The sequence below is a fragment of the Gorilla gorilla genome, chromosome 21 (genome assembly GCF_029281585.2).
Source record: "Gorilla gorilla gorilla isolate KB3781 chromosome 21, NHGRI_mGorGor1-v2.1_pri, whole genome shotgun sequence".
Taxonomy (NCBI): Eukaryota; Metazoa; Chordata; class Mammalia; order Primates; family Hominidae; genus Gorilla; species Gorilla gorilla.
In genome coordinates, this window is record NC_073245.2 from 46350157 (window position 1) to 46369416 (window position 19260).

Genomic DNA, 19260 nt, shown 5'->3' on the forward strand with positions numbered 1-19260 from the left:
GAAACCCCATCTCTACTAAAAATATAAATAATTAGCTGGGCGTGGTCATGGGCACCTGTAACCCCAGCTATTCAGGAGGCTCAGGCAGGAGAATTGCTTGAACCCAGGAGGTAGAGGTTGCAGTGAGCCGAGATCACGCCACTGCACTCCAGCCTGGGCAACAAGAGCAAAACTCAGTCTCAAAAACAAAAAACAAAAAAATAAAAAAAAATTAGCCGGGTGTGGTGGTGCACACCTGTAATCCCAGTTACTCGGGAGGCTGAGGCACAAGAATCACTTGAACCTGGGAGGCTGAGGTTACAGTGAGCCGAGATCACACCACTGCACTCCAGCCTGGGTGACAAAGCAAGACTCTGTCTCAAAAAAAAAAAAAAAAAAGAAAGAAAAGAAGAAGTTTGCATTTTATGTTGTAGACATTGGGAAATTGTATCAGTCTGTTACGGCTACCATAACAAAGTACTGCAGACTGGGTGACTTAAACAACAGAAATCTATTTTCTCACAGTTCTGAAAGCTAGAAGTCTGAGATCAAGGTGTTGGCAGGTTTGGTTTCTTCTGAGGCCTCTCTCTTCTCTCCTTGGTTTGCCCACGGCCGTGTTCTCCCTGTATCTGTGTCTTCACCTGGTCTTCCTTCTTTATGTGTCTGTGGCCAAATTTCCTCTTCTTATAAAGATGCAAGTCATATTGGATTAGGGCCCTTTTTTTTCTTTGAGACTGGGTCTCACTCTCTTTCCCAGGTTGAAGTGCAGTGAGGCAATCATAGCCCGCCGCAGCCTTGGACTTAGTGGCTTAAGTGATCCTCCTATGCCAGCCTCCCAAGTAGCTAGGACTACAAGTGTGTGCCACCATGCCCTGCTAATTTTTCCAAATTTTTCTGGAGATGGGGTCTCACTATGATGCCCAAAGTGGTCTCAAATTCCTGGCTTCAAGCAATCCTCCGGCCTTGACCTTTCAAATTTCTGGAATTACAGGCATGAGCCACCATACCTGGCCATGGCCTCATCTTTAATTACCTCTTTAAAGACCATGTCTCCAAATGCAGGCACATTCTAAGGTACTAGGGCATAGAACTTCAACAAACTTCAACATATGAATTTTTTTTTTTTTTTTGGAGACAGAGTCTCACTGTCACCCAGGTTGGAGTGCAGTGGCATGATTTCAACTCACTGCAACCTCTGCCTCCTGGGTTCAAGCAATTCTCCTGCCTCAGCCTCCCAAGTGGCTGGGATTACAGGTGTGTGCCACCGCGCCCGGCTAATTTGTCTTTTTAGCAGAGACAGGGTTTCACCATGTTGTCCAGGCTGGTCTTGAACTCCTTTTTTTTTTTTTTTGAGATGGAGTTTTGCTGTTGTTGCCCAGGCTGGAGTGCAGTGGCATGATCTCGGCTCACTGCAACCTCCACCTTCTGATTTCAAGCAATTCTCCTGCCTCAGCCTCCCAAGTAGCTGGGATTACAGGCACCCACCACCACACCCAGCTAATTTTTTTGTGTTTTTAGTAGAGATGGGGTTTCACCATGTTGGCCAGGCTAGTCTCAAACTCCTGACCTCGTGATCCACCCACATCCCCCTCCCAAAGTGCTGAGATTACAGGTGTGAGCCACCATGCCCGGCCAGTCTTGAACTCCTAACATCAAGTGATCCACCTGCCTTGGCCTCCCAAAATGCTGGGATTACAGGGATGAACAACCATGCCAGGCCTCAACATATGGATTTTTATGGGAAAACAATTCAGTCAGTAAGAGGAGCCATCAAAGGCTTTCTTTCCACTACTTCATATGTTTTATTTTGTTGTATATTCTTCTAGAACCAGGTTCATTTTTTCAGTTTTGTAGAAAAATAGATGTTCCAGCCACCATTTACATAATTGTCTAGTTTTTTAAGACCAATCAGATATGTTCCCTGGAAAGATGAATAGAAGAATTTTTTTTTTTTTTTTTTTTGAGATGGGGTCTCGCTCTGTCTCCCAGGCTGGAGTGCAGTGGCACAATCTTGGCTCACTGCAACCTCCACCTCCCGGGTTCAAGCGATTATCCTGCCTTAGCCTCCTGAGTAGCTGGGATTATAGGCACGTGCCACCACGCCTGGCTAATTTTTGTATTTTTAGTAGAGATGGGGTTCCACCATGTTAGCCAGGCTGGTCTCGAACTCCTGACCTCGTGATCTGCCCACTTTGGCTTCCCAAAGTGCTGGGATTACAGGCATGAGCCACTGCACCTGGCCGAATAGAAGACTTAAAAAAAATTTTTTTTTTGTAGGGATGGAGTCTCACTGTGTTGCCCAGGCTGGTCTTGAACTCCTGGGCTCAAGCAATTCTCCCACTTTGGCCTCCCAAAGCACTGAGATTACAGGCATGAGCCACTGTGCCTAGTTCACATGGAAGACTTTTTTTTTTTAATACAGAGTCTTGCTCTCCCCCAGGCTGGAGTACAGTAGTGCAATCTCGGCTTAGAAAAACCACCACCCGCCAGGTTCAAGCAATTCTCCTGCCTCAGCCTCCCAAGCAGCTGGGATTACAGGCACCCACCACCATGCCCGGCTAATTTTGTTGCATTTTTAGTAGAGATGGGCTTTTGCCATGTTGGTCAGGCTAGTCTCGAACCACTGACTTCAGGTAATCCACTCACCGCAGCCTCCCAAATTGCTGGGATTACAGGTGTGAGCCATCGTGCCCAGCCTGAAGACTTTTAAGTAGAGAAGAGCAAGAACAGATCTATACTTGAAAACATTACTGGTAACAGTGTGGAGAATGGACTGAAGGAGGAAAAGAGAAGAGGTATGAAGGGTTGTTAGAGTCTTTTGGAATTTCCCAGGCAAATAAATGATAAAAGCCTGAATTAGCCTACTCTCTGACACCTGATTAGAATATAAATCACCTATAGATAGAGTGGCTTATGAGCGGTTGATGACTTCCCACTAGGATGAATTATTTCATACAGGATGTTTATGCACATTTGCTTTGAAGAGGGAGAAAGGCTTTTCCTATTGTCACAGCTGCCAGCATTCACCCAGGCAAGCTTCCAGCTTGCTTATGTCTGCAGCTTGATTTTATAGTCTGCATTTTGTTGGAAAATAAATTATTTGGGGGCTGCTTTTTATTAAAAGGGAAACCTTACCGAGGACTTCCTCACCCTTACTATCTGCCTAAATAATTTCTTTTTAACTCCTATATCAAAAAATCCACAAAACATGGAATTGGGCCCTACTTGGATTCTACGTTCTGGAATTACTGGGTGAATAACCTTGGGAAAGTCATTTTATCTCTCTGAACTTCCATTTTATGATATGTAAAATGGAGATGATAATTTCTACCATGCAAGTTTGTCAAAATAATTAAATGAGATCAGGCCAGGCAGGGTGGCTCACACCTGTTATCCCAGCAAGTTGGGAGGCCAAGGCGGGTGGATCACCTGAGGTCAGGAGCTCAAGAACAGCCTGGCCAACATGGCGAAACCCCGTCTCTACTAAAAATACAAAAATTAGCCGGGTGTGGTGGTGCACGCCTGTAATTCCAGCTACTCGGGAGGCTGAGGCAGGAGAATTGCCTGGACCCAGGAGGCAGAGGTTGCAGTGAGCTGAGGTTGCGCCACTGCACTCCAGCCTGGGCAACAAGAGCAAAACTCCGTCTCAAAAAAAAAAAAAGAAAGAAAAAAAAACAGAATTAAATGACATCATGAATGAAAACTACTTTTATTTTTTATTTTTATTTATTTATTTTTTTGAGACAGGATCTTGCTGGAGTGCAGTGGCATGATCATGGCTCTCTGCAGCCTCAACTTCCCAGGCTCAAGTGATCCTCCCACCTCAGCCTCCTGAGTAGCTGGAACTTCAAGTGCTCACCACCACACCTGGCTAATTTTTTGTAGAGACAGAATCTCATTATGTTGCCCAGGCTGGTCTCGAACTCCTGGGCTCAAGCGATCCTCCCACCTCGGCCTCCCAAAGTGCTGGGATAACAGGCATGAGCCACCGTGCCTGGCCTGATCTCATTTAATTATGTTAACAAACTTGCATGGTAGAAATTATCATCTCCATTTTACATATCATAAAATGGAAGTTCAGAGAGATAAAATGAGCCACCTCACCCAGCCCATGAAAAGTATTTTAAATATCTGTACACATGTTATTTATTGCACTTGGTATCCCTAAAAGATACTTTTATGTCTGTAGGTGGGAGTGGGAAGCAGATATTTGTTACAGAGAACAATAGTGGCTATGATTTACTGAGTTGCCTGCTATGAGTCCTGGATGTGAGCCTTAGAGTACCTCTTTCTTCTAGAAGGGATCCCTAGGTCACAGGAGCTGGTTGGGTAGTAGTTGTATCAACATCTGAGAAATACATGACTCTTCTGTGGGCTATTTGGATCTGATTACCAGAAAAGAAAAAAAATGTGGTTTGATTTCAATAAATGCTAGAATTTGTAGGGGCAGATTTAGTATCACTAAGACAAAGGAAAGAGAGCACATTGACAAAAGAAGGAAAAAAAAAGAGAAAGCCTCAGAAGGAACATGAAAACAAAAAGCAAAAACTAGAAAAGACACTAGAAAAGGAAAAACAGACTTTCCCAAGAGTCTCCTATTTCAGACTTTGTATTCATGTTTCATTTCTCATTGTTGTCTCTTGAGGAAGAACTATTCTGTTTAATATAATTTATGCATAGTGAATGTCAACATATTGTTAGTAATACTGTTGTTACAACAAATGATTCCAGAAAATTTTGACTTGAGTTTGTTATTACATATAATAACTAGCATTTCTATAAATTCCATACCTCACTCAAATCCTTCAGATGTGGGATTGCTGAGGAAATGACTTTGAAACTGAAACCTGAAGGATAAGTAAGATTTAGTTCTGAGAAGAACGGGGGAAGAATAGTCCAGGCAGAGGAAATGCCATGTTTATAGCCCTGAGACAGGAAAGAGTTCATCGTGGAGTTCATCAAAGCAGGCTCATGTGGCAGATCTCGGGAGTCTATGCAGGCAAAACTTGGTAAAAAAAAAAAAAAAAAAAAAAAAAATTCTTCTTTTGTGTCTCATGTGCTTAGAGTTGACACTAATTGTTAAATGTCTTGGGTGTCCAGGCTCAAACAACTGTTAACAGTTGAAACAGCTACCCCTGAGGCCAGGACTAGTTCTGCCCCAGTGAGGACAAAGAGATTTGAGGAGAGGAGAAAAATCGAACTTAAGGATCCAGCATATTTATTCAGTATGTCCTCATTCATAGCTCTCCCTTTTTTTGTTTTTGTTTTTGTTTTTGTTTTTGAGACACAGTCTTGCTCTGTTGCCCAGGCTGGAGTGCAGTGGCACAGCCACGGATCACTGCAGTCTTGACCTCCCAGGCTCAAGCGATCCTCCCGCCTCAGCCTCCCCGGTATTTGAGACTACAAGGGTGTGCCACCCTGCCCAGCTAATTTTTTTTTATACAGACAGGGTCTCACTATGTTGACCAGGCTGGTCTCAAACTCCTGGGCTCAAGGGATCCTCTCACTTTAGCTTCCCAAAGTTCTGGGATTACAGGCTTGAGCCACCACACCCAGCTAGTATGCCCTCAGAGGTAGAGTGTTTAAAGTTTAATTGTTTTTATTTTCTTAACACTCTACTATAGTTTTTCATGGTGTTAATTTTTCTGGTGATTTGGTGACCGGTCTAGTTCCAGCATCCCCTGTTTCTGTGATTGCCACTCCTGCTGCCATCATCACCTCTGTGGCTGTTTACTAGGCCAGGCACTTTATTTCTTATTTTTTTTCCGAGACGGAGTCTTGCTGTGTCGCCCAGGCTGGAGTGCAGTGCTGCGATCTTGGCTCACTGCAACCTCCACCTCCCAGGTTCAAGCAATTCCCCTGCCTCAGCCTCCTGGGTAGCTGGGATTACAGGCGCACACTACCACGTCTGGCTAATTTTTGTATTTTTAGTAGAGACAGGGTTTCACCACATTGGCCAGGCTGGTCTCGAACTCCAGACCTCGTGATCCACCTACCTCAGCCTCCCAAAGTGCTGGGATTACAGGCATGAGCCACCACACTTGGCCAGCCAGGCACTTTAAAGCCACCTTTGACTCTTCTGTCCTTTATAAGAACAATAGATTTCACCTCTGTGTTGTCTCTCTGATGAGTTACCTCTGGTCTATTCTTATGGCCACGGACTGTGTTAGGTTCTTTACTTAGTTTCCTGACTCCAGCCTCATCCAGCTTAATCTGTCCTTCGGGTTCCTGCCATTATTTGTCCTCTTTGAATACGGTTCTAATTCTGCCCCTTTCTTAGCTCTGACCGTTTTATCTGTCCACAAATTCCCACAAAGCTGTTTCACCTGTAGGCCTCAAAAATGCTCATCCTTGGGCCAGGCGTGGTGGCTTACTCCTTTAATCCCAGCACTTTGGGAGGCCAACGCAGGAGGATCCCTCCAGGCCAGGATTTCAAAGCAGCCTTGAGCCATGATCATGCCATTGCACTCCAGCCTGGGCAACAGAGCAAGACCCTGTCTCTAAAAGCAATACAAACAAAACAGAAGGTATCATTCTTCATTCTTTTTGTTTTGTTTTGTTTGAGATGGGTCTTGCCCTGTTGCCCAGGCTGGCGTGCAGTGGTGCAATCTCAGCTCACTGCAACCTCCACCTCCCAGGTTCAAGCGATTCTCCTACCTCAGCCTCCCAAGATTACAGGCACCATGTCCGGCTAATTTTTTTGTATTTTTAGTGGAGACGGGGGTTTCACCATATTGGCCAGGCTGGTCTCGAACTCCTGACCTCAAGTAATCTGCCTGCCTCTGCCTACCAGAGTGCTGGGATTACACGCTTGAGCCATCGTGCCTGGCCCAGAATGTATCGTCCTTAAGATTACGTCAGACTTTGCCCTTGTTCTGCCTTTCTAGTATACTTCTTTTCCTATCCCCAATTCACTCTCTGGCCATCCCAATTTTATAGTCTTCCAGGCCTTTAGGGCATTCTTTTATTCATTCATTCAATAAATGTTTATTGAGTATCTACTATGTGTCAGACACTGTGTTAGGCACTGGAGATGCATAGTGAGCCAGACAGACACAGTCCCTGCCCTTGTGGAGCCTACACTTTCACAAAAGGATGGTGAAGTTCCAACCAAAGAAATATATCAAGCCAGAGTAAGACAAGAAAGTTTTCCCCATAGCAGATTAAATAAGTTCCTAGGACTCTTCCAGCTGAAAGGTTGAATCTGAAATTAGATTGGGAAGCTAGTGGGCTACAAGTTACTCATCAGTGGTCTAGACTGGGTAGTAAAGGAAAATAAGGTTGGAGGGGTTAAGACTAATTTATGGAAGGCTTTGAATACCAGGCTAATAAGTTTTAAATACAGTTGTAGACAATGATGAGGCATCCACTTTTTCTGATCTGATCTGATCCTTTTTTTTTTTTTTTTGAGACAGAGTCTCGTTCTGTCGCCCAGGCTGGAGTGCAATGGCACAGTCTCGGCTCACTGCAATCTCCGCCTCCCGGGGTCACGCCATTCTCCTGCCTCAGCCTCCTGAGTAGCTGGGACTACAGGCGCCCACCACCACGCTCGGCTAATTTTTTGTATTTTTAGTAGAGACGGGGTTTCACCGTGTTAGCCAGGATGGTCTCGATCTCCTGACCTCATGATCTGCCCGCCTCGGCCTCCCAAAGTGCTGGGATTACAGGCATGAGCCACTGCGCCTGGCCCTGATCCCTTCTTTAGAGACCCAGAGTCTTGTTTAGTCACCCAGGCTGGGGTGCAGTGGTACAATCATAGCTCACTGCAGCCTTGAACTCCTGGGCTCAAGCAGTCTTCCCGCCTCAGCCTCCCCAGTAGCTGGAACCACAGGTTTGTGCCACCATGCCTAATTGTTTGTTTGTTTTTGTAGAAACAGAGTCTCACTGTGTTGCCCAAGGTAGTCTCAGACAATCATCCCACCTTGGCCTCCCAAAAATGCTGGGATTATAGGCATAAGCCAACATGCCCTGCTGATCCTTTCTTAAAATTCAGATTCTAGGCTGGGCGCAGTGGCTCATGCCTGTAATCCCAGCACTTTGGGAGGCTGAGGCAGGTGGATCACCTGAGATCGGGAGTTCGAGACCAGCCTGATCAAGATGGAGAAACCCTGTCTCTACTAAAAATACAAAATTAGCCGGGCGTGGTGGCACATGCCTGTAATCCCAGCTACTCCGGAGGCTGAGGCAGGAGCATCACTTGAACGCAGGAGGTGGAGGTTTGCAGTGAGCTGAGAACGCGCCATTGAACTCCAGCCTGGGCAGCAAGAGAGAAACTCCATCTCAAAAAAATAAAAATAAAATAAAATAAAATAAAAACGGATCACGAGGTCAGCAGATCAAGACCATCCTGGCTAACACAGTGAAACCCCGTCTCTACTAAAAATACAAAAAATTAGCCGGGTGTGGTGGCGGGCACCTGTAGTCCTAGCTACTTGGGAGGCTGAGGCAGAAGAATGGTATGAACCCAGGAGGCGGAGCTGGCAGTGAGCCAAGACCACGCCACTGCACTCCAGCCTGGGAGACACAGTGAGACTCTGTCCCCCCCAAAAAAAATTCAGATTCTAAAGAACCACTAGTTTTCTTCACTCCCAGGTTTCTTCAACAAAACTGGAAGAGGTAGGTATTGTCTACAAATCTTTACACTCGGTGACTGACTAATGATCTACATTTGAGGTTGCTTCTTTTATTTTTTTAATTTATTTTTTATTTTATGTATTTATTTATTCATTTTTTTGAGACAGAGTCTTTCTCTTGTCGCTCAGGTTGGAGTGCAATGGCACGATCTTGGCTCACTGCAACCTCCGCCTCCTGGGTTCATACCATTCTCTTGCCTCAGCCTCCCAAGTAGCTGGGATTACAGGCGCCCACCACCACGCCCAGCTAATTTTTGTATTTTTAGTGGAGACGGCATTTCGCCATGTTGGCCAGGCTGGTCTCGAACTCCTGACCTTGTGATCCACCCGCCTCGGCCTCCCAACGTGCTGGGATTACAGGCGTTAGCCACCATGCTGGGCTTTTTTTTTTTTTTTTTTTTCTGAGATGGAGTCTCGCTCTGTCACCCAGGCTGGAGTGCAGTGGTGTGACCTCAGCTCACTGCCACCTCTGCCTCCCGGGTTCAAGCAATTCTCCTGCCTCAGCCTCCCAAATAGCTGGCACTACAGGTGCGTGCCACCACGCCTGGCTAATTTTGTGTGTGTGTGTGTGTTTAGTAGAGATGGGGGTTTCACCATGTTAGCCAGGATGGTCTCGATCTCCTTACCTCGTGATCTGCCCGTCTTGCCCTCCCAAAGTGCTGGGATTACAGGCATGAGCCACCGCACCCGGCCTTATTTTGTATCTATTTTTTTTTTTTTGAGACAGAGTTTCCCTCTGTCATCCAGGCTGGAGTGCAGTGGCGTGATCTTAGCTCACTGCCACCTCTGCCTCCTGGGTTCAAGTGTTTCTCCTGCCTCAGCCTCCTGAATAGCTGGGATTACACGCATGTGCCACCATGCTCAGCTAATTTTTGTATTTTCAGTAGAGACAGGGTTTCGCTGGTCTCGAACTCCTGACCTCAGGTGATCTGCCTGCCTTGGCCTCCCAAAGTGCTAGGATTACAGATGTGAGCCACCGTGCCCAGCTTGATTCTTTTAATATTTGCATTTCAGCCATCTTTTGTAACTTTATATTTTTTCTGATAGTGGAATCAGAGGTTTAAAAAAAATCAAAAAGCCAAACCATAAAATTCCATATTCACCTTCTTTCCAGGGCAGAACAAACTGAAGCCTGCCAAACTTGCTCCCTAAAACCAATAGGGTCAGAGGAATGCATGCCTTCCCAGTCTTCTCTGTATCTGCTGGCTTCTTTCTTTTTTCTGGCATGAGCACTTGTTATGCCCAGACCATTAGTTCCTCAAAGAAGACTACCAGAGTCCAGAGTCAAAGCCAAGCGGCAAGGATCTTTACTACAAGTTCGAACCTGGTCCTTCCATTCCACAGCATACAAGAGGGCCTTGAACAATGCGAGTGTTTGCTTTTTATAGCCTGAGAGTTACAGGGGAACAAAGGAATTCTTTTGGTTCCTGCTTTTTCAGTAAAACTTTGAACGGCTGTCTCCTTATTGGAGACTTTCCTGGTGGTGTTTGTACTGGGCTCAGGAAGTTTGAGAGATATATGGCGATATGTGGTGAGATGGGAGGATGGGATGTGTTTGTACTGGGCTCAGGAAGTTTGAGAGATATATGGCGATATGTGGTGAGATGGGAGGATGGGATGTGTTTGTACTGGGCTTGTTTGTTTTGAGCCTGGGGCTGAGGAATGTGCCCGGCTCCTTTCATTCCCCCCTTTTCTTTTCAGGTATTTTTAGAGCCAATCTTGGGTCTTATAAGTCTGATTCTGTTTCAGCGTTTACAGGTTGGTATTGGGCTCTGAGGACTATGAGTTGTACAGTGTCAAACCTTTCTCTAACGAACCGCAAAATTCTGTTAACAACACAAGGTCCTACGGTAAGCAGAAATAGTAGACTCAGCAGGGGTCTAAGGAAGGGGGCTAACAGAGAAAACATAGATGAGTTCCACTATTGGTCTGCAGCTGAAGCAAACTGCCATGTTCTTACTTCTGTGCTTAACTTGCGTAACTGTTGGACCCGGTCTTCTACGAGCCTTGATTTATTTATGTAGAAACAACAGTCTTCCTTTAGAAACATACACGTTCCTCCTTTTTCAGCAGTGAGTAGGTCTAAGGCCCTCCGGTTCTGCAAGGTTACCTGTGCTAGGGACGTGAGCTGCCGCTGGAGGGAGGCAAGGGACTTAGCTGACTCCTCCATAGCAATGGCAAATTGTTGGTACAGCTTGTTACTTTCTATAAGGGTGTGACCTAGAGCTCCCCCAGCCAGTCTGGCCACCATGAAGGATGCGGTGAGGGAGATTCCTGCAATGAGGGGGAGAAATATGGCTTGTGCAGGTCTCGGTCTAGGGTCTGGGTGAATAACAGCACTAGTCCAGTTACCGATATACCTTAGGAACTCGCTGGCAGTAAGCAGAGTTAACCGGGGAACTAATGTGACAGGAAGACACAGTAGGTTGGTAACAGAGGGGCTTGATAGGTTTTTAGATAATGTTCCATTACACCAGAAGAATATGCCTGACGGAGCCTTTAAGGTGATGTTAGGGGGCATTGCAGTGATGTTGCAGAGGCTGGAATTAGTTCCTGAGAAACAGTAGGGAAACTTTTCTTGACTGGGGTTTAGGTATAGTGGCACGTTAGGGATAGGGGCATATGAGAGGTTTCGGTGGTTGTTAGCTTGGGCTGAGGTGGAGGATCTCCATGGCAGGGGGACAGCGGTTAGCGGTGGACGCCTTAGAGTGGCACACAGAAAGCAGCCAGACAGGCTGTGAAGTCCTGTAAGGTTAGCAAGTTCTAATCTTTCTTGCAATAATTTTAACCAGGAAAAAGGACGTAAGTCTTGTGTCAGGTGGTTTTCTTGTCGCTGGATATTTCCATGGACCAGGGGCCGTACCTGTACTAGACCCCGCCACAGATAGAGGTGACTGCTAGGCCATGTGGAGGCGGAGGAGTAGTATACAGCCCTGTGTTGAGGCGTGGTCCAGCGGGAGTTCCAGGGGTCTTTAACTATCCATGTATATGAAAGGTCTCTATCTTGTCTGCGATGGAAGGGCTATCTGGGATCTATCTGTTCTTTTCTACTTCACTATTGGTATTTATGGATGTTACAATAGTTATAAGGGCAGCCGGCACTTTGGTGCCACCAAGAGTGCTTACAATTGTATTCAGTCTGATCATACTTGAAGCATATTATTGGTGCCACTGGTTTTGCTACTGGGAAATCAGTAAAATTTAGTAAAATTGGGCTATTGCACTTTGAAGAGGGGCAATCTGCACTGGCTACTAATTTCCTGGGCTTATGAGGTTGCCTAGGGTGGGTTTGGTTTTCATAAAGCCAGAATCTCCAGACAAAGGGATTAGGAGCTGGCTTTATGTTTTCTTTAGCGGCCACTAGGGCGACTAATGTTAGAGTTAGACTACTTAACTGCATGTTTGCAATGAGCTATGCTGCCGGCGCAGGGTGAGTTTTAAGGGGTTGTTCTTAGCTCTGTCCACAGTCCACATGTCCGGTGCTTCAGCCGCCGCCGTGATTGGCCTCAGAAGGTCGGAGGTTGGGTCCACTGGCTTGACGTGGGTGTAGTGGATCTACGACACAATGCCTTCTACTTTCAGGGTGGTGGGTGTGGTCAGGAGTACTTGGAGTGGTCCTTTCCACCTGGGCTCTAGGGTCTCTTGTCGGTGTCGCTTAACTAGGACCTAGTCTCCTGGCTGGTACGGATGGGGTGTCGGTGGGGGACTGGTCTTATATAGCTCTTTCAGCTTGGGCCAGATTTCTTGGTGAATTTTCTGTAAGGCTTGTAAGGAAAATAAGAATTCAGAGACATTTTCTGTTTCAAACTAAAGCAGGTCATCTTTTAAGCTAGGAACCAGGGGTGGAGGTCTGCCATACATGATTTTGTAAGGGGTAAGGCCTAGTTTGTAAGGGGTATTACGGGCCTGGAACAGAGCATAGGGGAGAAGGACTACTTAATTAGCGCCAGTCTCTATAGTCAATTTAGTTAAGGTCTCTTTTAAGGTCTGATTCATCCTTTCTACCTGTCCTGAACTCTGGGGCCTGTAAGCGCAATGTAGTTTCTAATTTGCCTTAAGGATGGAAGCCAAATCCTGACTTACCTTAGCGACGAAAGCGGGCCTATTATCTGACCTTATCTGGATGGGGAAGCCATACCTGGGAAGGATATCTTCCAGAATTTTCTTTGCTACGACCTGAGCAGTTTCTTTTTTGGTTGGGAATGCTTCAGTCCACCTTGAAAAAGTATCTCCAAAGACAAGTAAGTACCGGTACCCGTACTTTCCTGGCTTTATTTCAGTAAAATCTACTTCCTAGTAGATACCGGGCCTGGTTCCTTTGAGCCTTGTTCCTGTTGCAGCTTGAGATTGGGGGTATGCGTTGTTAAGCTGGCAGACTTTGCAACTTGTCACGATACTGCTGGCCGTCTCAGCTATATGTCTGATTTTGAGCTTGGAGCATCTGATCAGGTCTATTATCCGCCGGGCCTCCAGGTGGGTGGTTCGGTGGATGTGTTCTAACACCTGTTGTCCTAATTTTTCTGGTAGGATGGTTTGGTCATTAGTATCAGTCCACCACCTATTCTGGATTTGTTTCAGGGGAAGTTTGTCAATCTACTGGAGATCTTGTTCTGAATATTCAGGGAAATATGGCAAGTCCTGGGGGCCCGGGTCAGGGAGCTGGAGTGCAAGGAGTTGGCTGGGAGCCTTCGCCACATTCCTTGCAGTTTGGTCTGCCAGAAAGTTGCCTTGAGCAGTTGGAGTAGTTAGTTTCTGATGCCCTGGGCAATGTACAATGGCTAACTTTTCTGGCCTCTATAGGGCTGTTAGCAGGGCTAGGATCTCTTGCTTGTTTTTTATCTCTTTTCCTTCAGCCGTCAGTAACCTTCGCTCTTTGTAAATGGCCTCATGTATATGCGCCATTGCAAAAGCATATCGGCTGTCTGTATATACTGTCAGCTTTTTCCCTGCCCTTAAGGTAAGAGCTTGGGTGAGCGCTATCAGTTTGGCCTTCTGGGCCGATGTCCCCGGGGGCAGGGGTTCCGCCTAGATTACCTCAGTCTCTGAAGTTACTGCCACTCCAGCTTACCTCTGGCCTTGATGCATGAAGCTGCTTTTATCAGTGAACCAGACGAGGTTGGCGTCAGGAAGTGGGTGGTCCTGCAGGTCTTCTCGAACTCCGTGCACCTGAGCTAGTATCTTGGTGCAGTCATGGAGTGGGGCATCCAGGTCCGGGTTGGGCAGCAGCGAGGCAGGGTTTAAGGTCATTGGGGGCAGGAAAATTATCCTGAGAGGATTTAGTAGTAGTCCTTGGTAGTGGGTGAGCCGGGCGTTACTCATCCATCGATTAGGTGGCTGTTTGAGTACACCTTCGATGGCATGTGGAGTAACGACCTGCAATTGTTGCCCTATGACAAGTTTATCAGCATCTTGCACCATCAGAGCCATGGCCGCAATCATTCGGAGACAAGGGGGCCATCCGGCAGCTACTGGGTCTAACTTCTTTGACAGGTAGGCAACTGGCCTCCGCCAGGGGCCTAAGTTCTGAGTTATTACCGCCTTGGCGACACCTTTATTCTTATCCACGTATAAGTGGAAGGGCTTGGTAACATCAGGTAATCCTAGTGCAGGCGCGGAGAGTAGGGCGGTTTTAATCTGTTGGAAGGCCAACTCGGCTTCGTCTGTCCAATTAAATGGCTGTTGCCCTCGTGTTGCCTGATACAAGGGTTTAGCCAGTTCTGCGAACCTAGGTATCCATAGTCTGCAAAATCCTGCCGACCCCAGGAATTCTCTCACTTTTCGGGTGGATTGTGGCCTGGGGATCTGCAGAACAGTTTGTTTCTGGGCGCCTGTTAGCCAGCGCTGCCCTCCTTTAAGCAGGTACCTTAGATATGTTACCTCTGGCTTACAGATTTGAGCTTCCTTTGCCGAGGCTCGGTAGCCTAGATTCCTCAGAGCTTGTAAGAGACCCTTGGTCCTTTGGATGCAAGCTTCTTGGGTCTCAGCAGCAATTAGGAGGTCATCAACATACTGTAGTAAAATTATTTCAGGGTGTTTACGTCGGTACTCACCTAGATCTTCATGGAGGGCCTCATCGAACAGGGTAGGAGAGTTTTTGAATCCTTGCGGCAGCCTGGTCCATGTCAGTTGGCCACTTATGCCTTTATCAGGGTCATTCCACTCGAAGGCAAAGAGCTCTTGGCTCTGAGGGGCTAAAGGCAAACTGAAGAAAGCATCTTTCAAGTCTAAAACAGTGTACCATTGATGTTTAGGGTTTAAGGTACTTAGGAGGGTATACGGGTTAGGTACAGTCGGATGTATGTCCACAACCTTCTTGTTGATTTCTTTTAAGTCTTGTACAGGTCTGTATTCTTCACTATTAGGTTTTCGTACTGGCAACAATGGAGCATTCCAGGGTGAGTGACATGGGTGAAGGACCTCTTGGTCAAGGAGCCAGCAGATATGTGGGGCAATCTCTTTCTTGGCCTCTAGGGGCATCGGGTATTGGCGTACCTGCACGGGGTCTGTCCTAGGCTTTAGTTCAATAAATAAGGCAGGATGGTGTTTTGCTAGACCTAAGCCTCCCGTCTCCGCCCACGCTTCTGGATATTGCTGGAGCCAGGTTGCTATGTCCTGGTCAGGGGCCGCTTTCTCCTGGTGGAGCCGGTACTCATCTTCTAGGTTTATAGTCAGGACGGACACGGGTCGATTGTGGGAGTTGGTCACTACGGGCCCCTCAGGGAGGAAATGGATCTGTGCTCCTATTTTAGTTAGCAGGTCTCTCCTCAATAGGGGACAGGGGCTCTCAGGGATGACTAGGAAAGAATGGGTTACATTCTTGGCTCCGAGGTTTACTGTTCTTTGTGTTGTCCATGGGTATTTCTTAACTCCTGTGGCCCTTTGTACCTACGAGGATTTGGAGGATAATTTCCTATTAGTTTTAACTAAGACCGAGTGCTGTGCTCCTGTATCGACCAAGAACTGGACTGGGGACCCCTCCACTTGCAAAGTTACCTTAGGTTCGGGGAGGGGGTCCGAACCCCATCTTCCCTAGTCTTCATCTTGAGTGACTAGTACGGGTGTAGACCTAGGGGGTCCGGGTCCCTGTCCTCGTGGTTTCTTTTTGGGGCAGTCTCTTACCTAGTGGCCAGCCTCCTTACAATAGGCACATTGGTCTTTGCTCAGATTATCATGCCGGGGGGGCCGCCTAGGTTGGGTGTACTCAGGCTGTAGATGCTCTTTCTGTACCACTGCTGCCAGGACCTTGGTCATTTTTTCAGTGGCCTTAAATTGCTTTTCCTCTGGAGTATCTCTGTTATTGTAAACCTGCTGGGCTATCTGAAGGAGGTCCTGAATCCGCTTCCCCTCCAAGTCTTCTAATTTCTGGAGTTTTCTCTTAATATCTGGGGCTGCCTGATTTACGAAACACACTACAACAGCTGCCTGACTTCCTGAAGCCTCTGGATCTATGGGGGTGTACTGTCTAAAAGCTTCTATTAATCTTTGTAAGTAGGTAGCTGGGCTCTCTGTCTTCCCCTGCAGAATAGAATATACTTTAGCCAAATTAGTGGGCTTGCGAGCAGCTGCCCGGAGACCTGCCATTAGAGTCTGGCGATAAAGGTGTAGCCGTCCCCTACCTTCTGCCGTGTTGTAGTCCCACGCCAGCCTGGTCAGAGGAAAGGTTGCGTTTATGAGGTCGGGGTTGGCAGTCGGTTGACCGTCGTCCCCCGGGACCAGCTTTCTAGCTTCTATCTGTATTCTCTCTCGCTCCTCCGTGGTGAACAAGATTCGGAGGAGCTGCTGACAGTCATCCTAAGTGGGCTGGTGGGTGAACATGACACTATCCAGTAAAGCCAGTAAATCTTTGGGGTTGTCTGAAAACCAAGCACTCTGAGTCTTCCAGTTATACAGATCACTGGTGGAGAATGGCCAGTACTGGAGCCTGGGGATTCCTGTGTCATCTGGGAGTCCTATTTCCTGAAGGGGTAAAGCCACCATGGAGTCAGGCGGCTGAGGGCTAGTCAGGCTAGTCTGTGAAGTGCGCCCTCGCGTCCGCCCCGCCGGCCCTTCAAAGTTACTTTCCCTTTCAGCGGGCCCGTGTGTGCCGGCTGCCTCCTGTCTGCCTGCTCCCTCCCACAGCTCAGCCAGGGGGCTGGGGCCTGGGGCCTGGAGGGGTACGGAGGGGGTTCTGTGAACAGTGGGTCCCCGCGGTCAGGTAGAACAGGATGGGGGGGGCAGTTGGCTGCTTGGATTTTAGTGGTCGAGCAACTAGTGCCTTACAGGGTTCAGAGGCTAATTGGAAAGGGGACAGCTAAGGAGGTGGGTTCTCAACAAGGTCCTGCCATATGAGGATATATGGGATTTGATATAAGTGGCCTGCATGCCTAGGTAGGAAAATCTTGGACTTTACTCTAGTGATGACAGCAAGTTGGAAGGTCCTTTCGGGTGGCCACCTTACATCAAAGGCAGGCCATTCGGAGTGACACAGAGTAATTAGCTTTCCTTTCCTGATTTCTATACCAAGATCATGGCCCCTTGCTCTAACTTCTTTGAAATTACTCGTAAGGAGAGATAGGGGAGTGCTCTGGGTATTACTTATCCTGTAATAATTTGTAGTCTCTTCCTATAAAGGAATGTGGGTTTGAATCCCTGTAAAGGAAATCTGATTTGGCTTATTAATGATATCTAATCGCAGGTGCACTTTGGCAGCCTTGGTCAGAGTTAGCTGCCTAGATCATAGTCACGCTGGGGCAGCCTAGATCAGTGACAGCCACTGCCCGCCAAACCGGGGCAGTTCAGATCGCAAGCACACACCGGAAGCCCGGGTCAGAATTAGCTGCCTGGGTCGCGGTCGCGCTGAGGCAGCCTAGATCAGAGACAGCTGCTGCCCGCCAAACCGGGGCAGTTCAGATCGCAAGCGCGCACCGGAAGCCCGGGTCAGAGTTAGCTGCCTGGGTCGCGGTCATGCTGAGGCAGCCTAGATCGGAGGCAGCTGCTGCCCGCCAAACCGGGGCAGTTCAGATCGCAAGTGCGCACCGGAAGCCCAGGTCAGAGTTAGCTGCCTGGGTCGTAGTCGCGCTGAGGCAGCCTAGATCAGAGGCAGCTGCTGCCCGCCAAACCGGGGCAGTTCAGATCGCAAGCGCGCACCGGAAGCCCGGGTCAGAGTTAGCTGCCTGGATCGCGGTCGCACTGGGGCAGCCCAGATCAGAGAGAGCTGCTGCCCGCCAAACCGGGGCAGCTCAGATCGCAATATAGATCAGATGAGAGCCAGGGGACGTCTCCCACCGGTCTCCGCTGGCTGTCCTATAGTGCGTCTGCCAGGACTGTGCCAGCTCCAGTTTTAGACCTCGCAAGTCACAGATTCGGATTCAGAACAGACACAGACAGACAAACGGAGACGAGGCAGCTCACCTATCAGTAGATCGATCCTAGCAGATCCGTTGACTAGGGGTCTGGTGGGCTTGGGGAATCCCAAACGAGCCCCCAGATGTTATGCCCAGACCATTAGTTCCTCAAAGAAGACCACCAGAGTCCAGAGTCAAAGCCAAGCGGCAAGGATCTTTACTACAAGTTCGAACCTGGTCTTTCCATTCTACAGCATACAAGAGGGCCCTGAACAATGCGAGTGTTTGCTTTTTATAGCCTGAGAGTTACAGGGGAACAAAGGAATTCTTTTGGTTCCTGCTTTTTCAGTAAAACTTTGAACGGCTGTCTCCTTATCGGAGACTTTCCTGGTGGTGTTTGTACTGGGCTCAGGAAGTTTGAGAGATATATGGCGATATGTGGTGAGATGGGAGGATGGGATGTGTTTGTACTGGGCTTGTTTGTTTTGAGCCTGGGGCTGAGGAATGTGCCCGGCTCCTTTCACACTCACCTCTAGACCACAGCCAGCCACTCCTCTGAGGGGAAAGCCCAGGAAAAGCTTTCCCTCCTCTGCCTTTACATATCCTTTCTCTCCCTCTGCCCATGTTTCCCAGGTGTTCTACTTGCTGCTACTTTAGTTAACATTTAATGACTATTAATACCATAATCCTTCATAGCTGACATCCTGTAACAACATCCCTTTGCCATCTAAATTACCTAGACCAATAGTAAGGAGATTTTTTAAAGAGCCTGAATTCATTTTCTTTATAGCAATATTAGTTAACCCATAGACAATTAATTATACACACAATCATATTACTTCAGTTTGGCATGGGTTTACACATAGATCGTGCTTTTACAGTTATTTACAGATAACTTCCTTGTCTATTCCCAGCCCATACTAGAATTCCACCTGTAACTTTTCTAGCCATGGTAGAAGTAGCAATTTCCCAAGCTACATTCCACAGTTATTGCTAACTTCTGGGTTAAAAATGCCCACTTCAGAGCCTCTTGAACCCCAACTACTAAAGTACCACTTTGAAATCTGCCTGCAAAAAGTGTCCAGACTACCCATTCCCTTCCGCGTCATACACCTTGGTCTATCTGCTCACACCATACTCAGCCTCTTGTCAAGCTTTCCTTACAGCTTTTTCTAAAAATGCCTCATCATGTCACCTACAAGCATAGAGCTGCATATATTGTGTTGTTCTTATCATCACCTTCATTGAAATATTAGGATGACTACATTAGGACAAAAACCTAAAACTCAGTTATATTTTAATTATCCTCACCTTAGACAGATCAC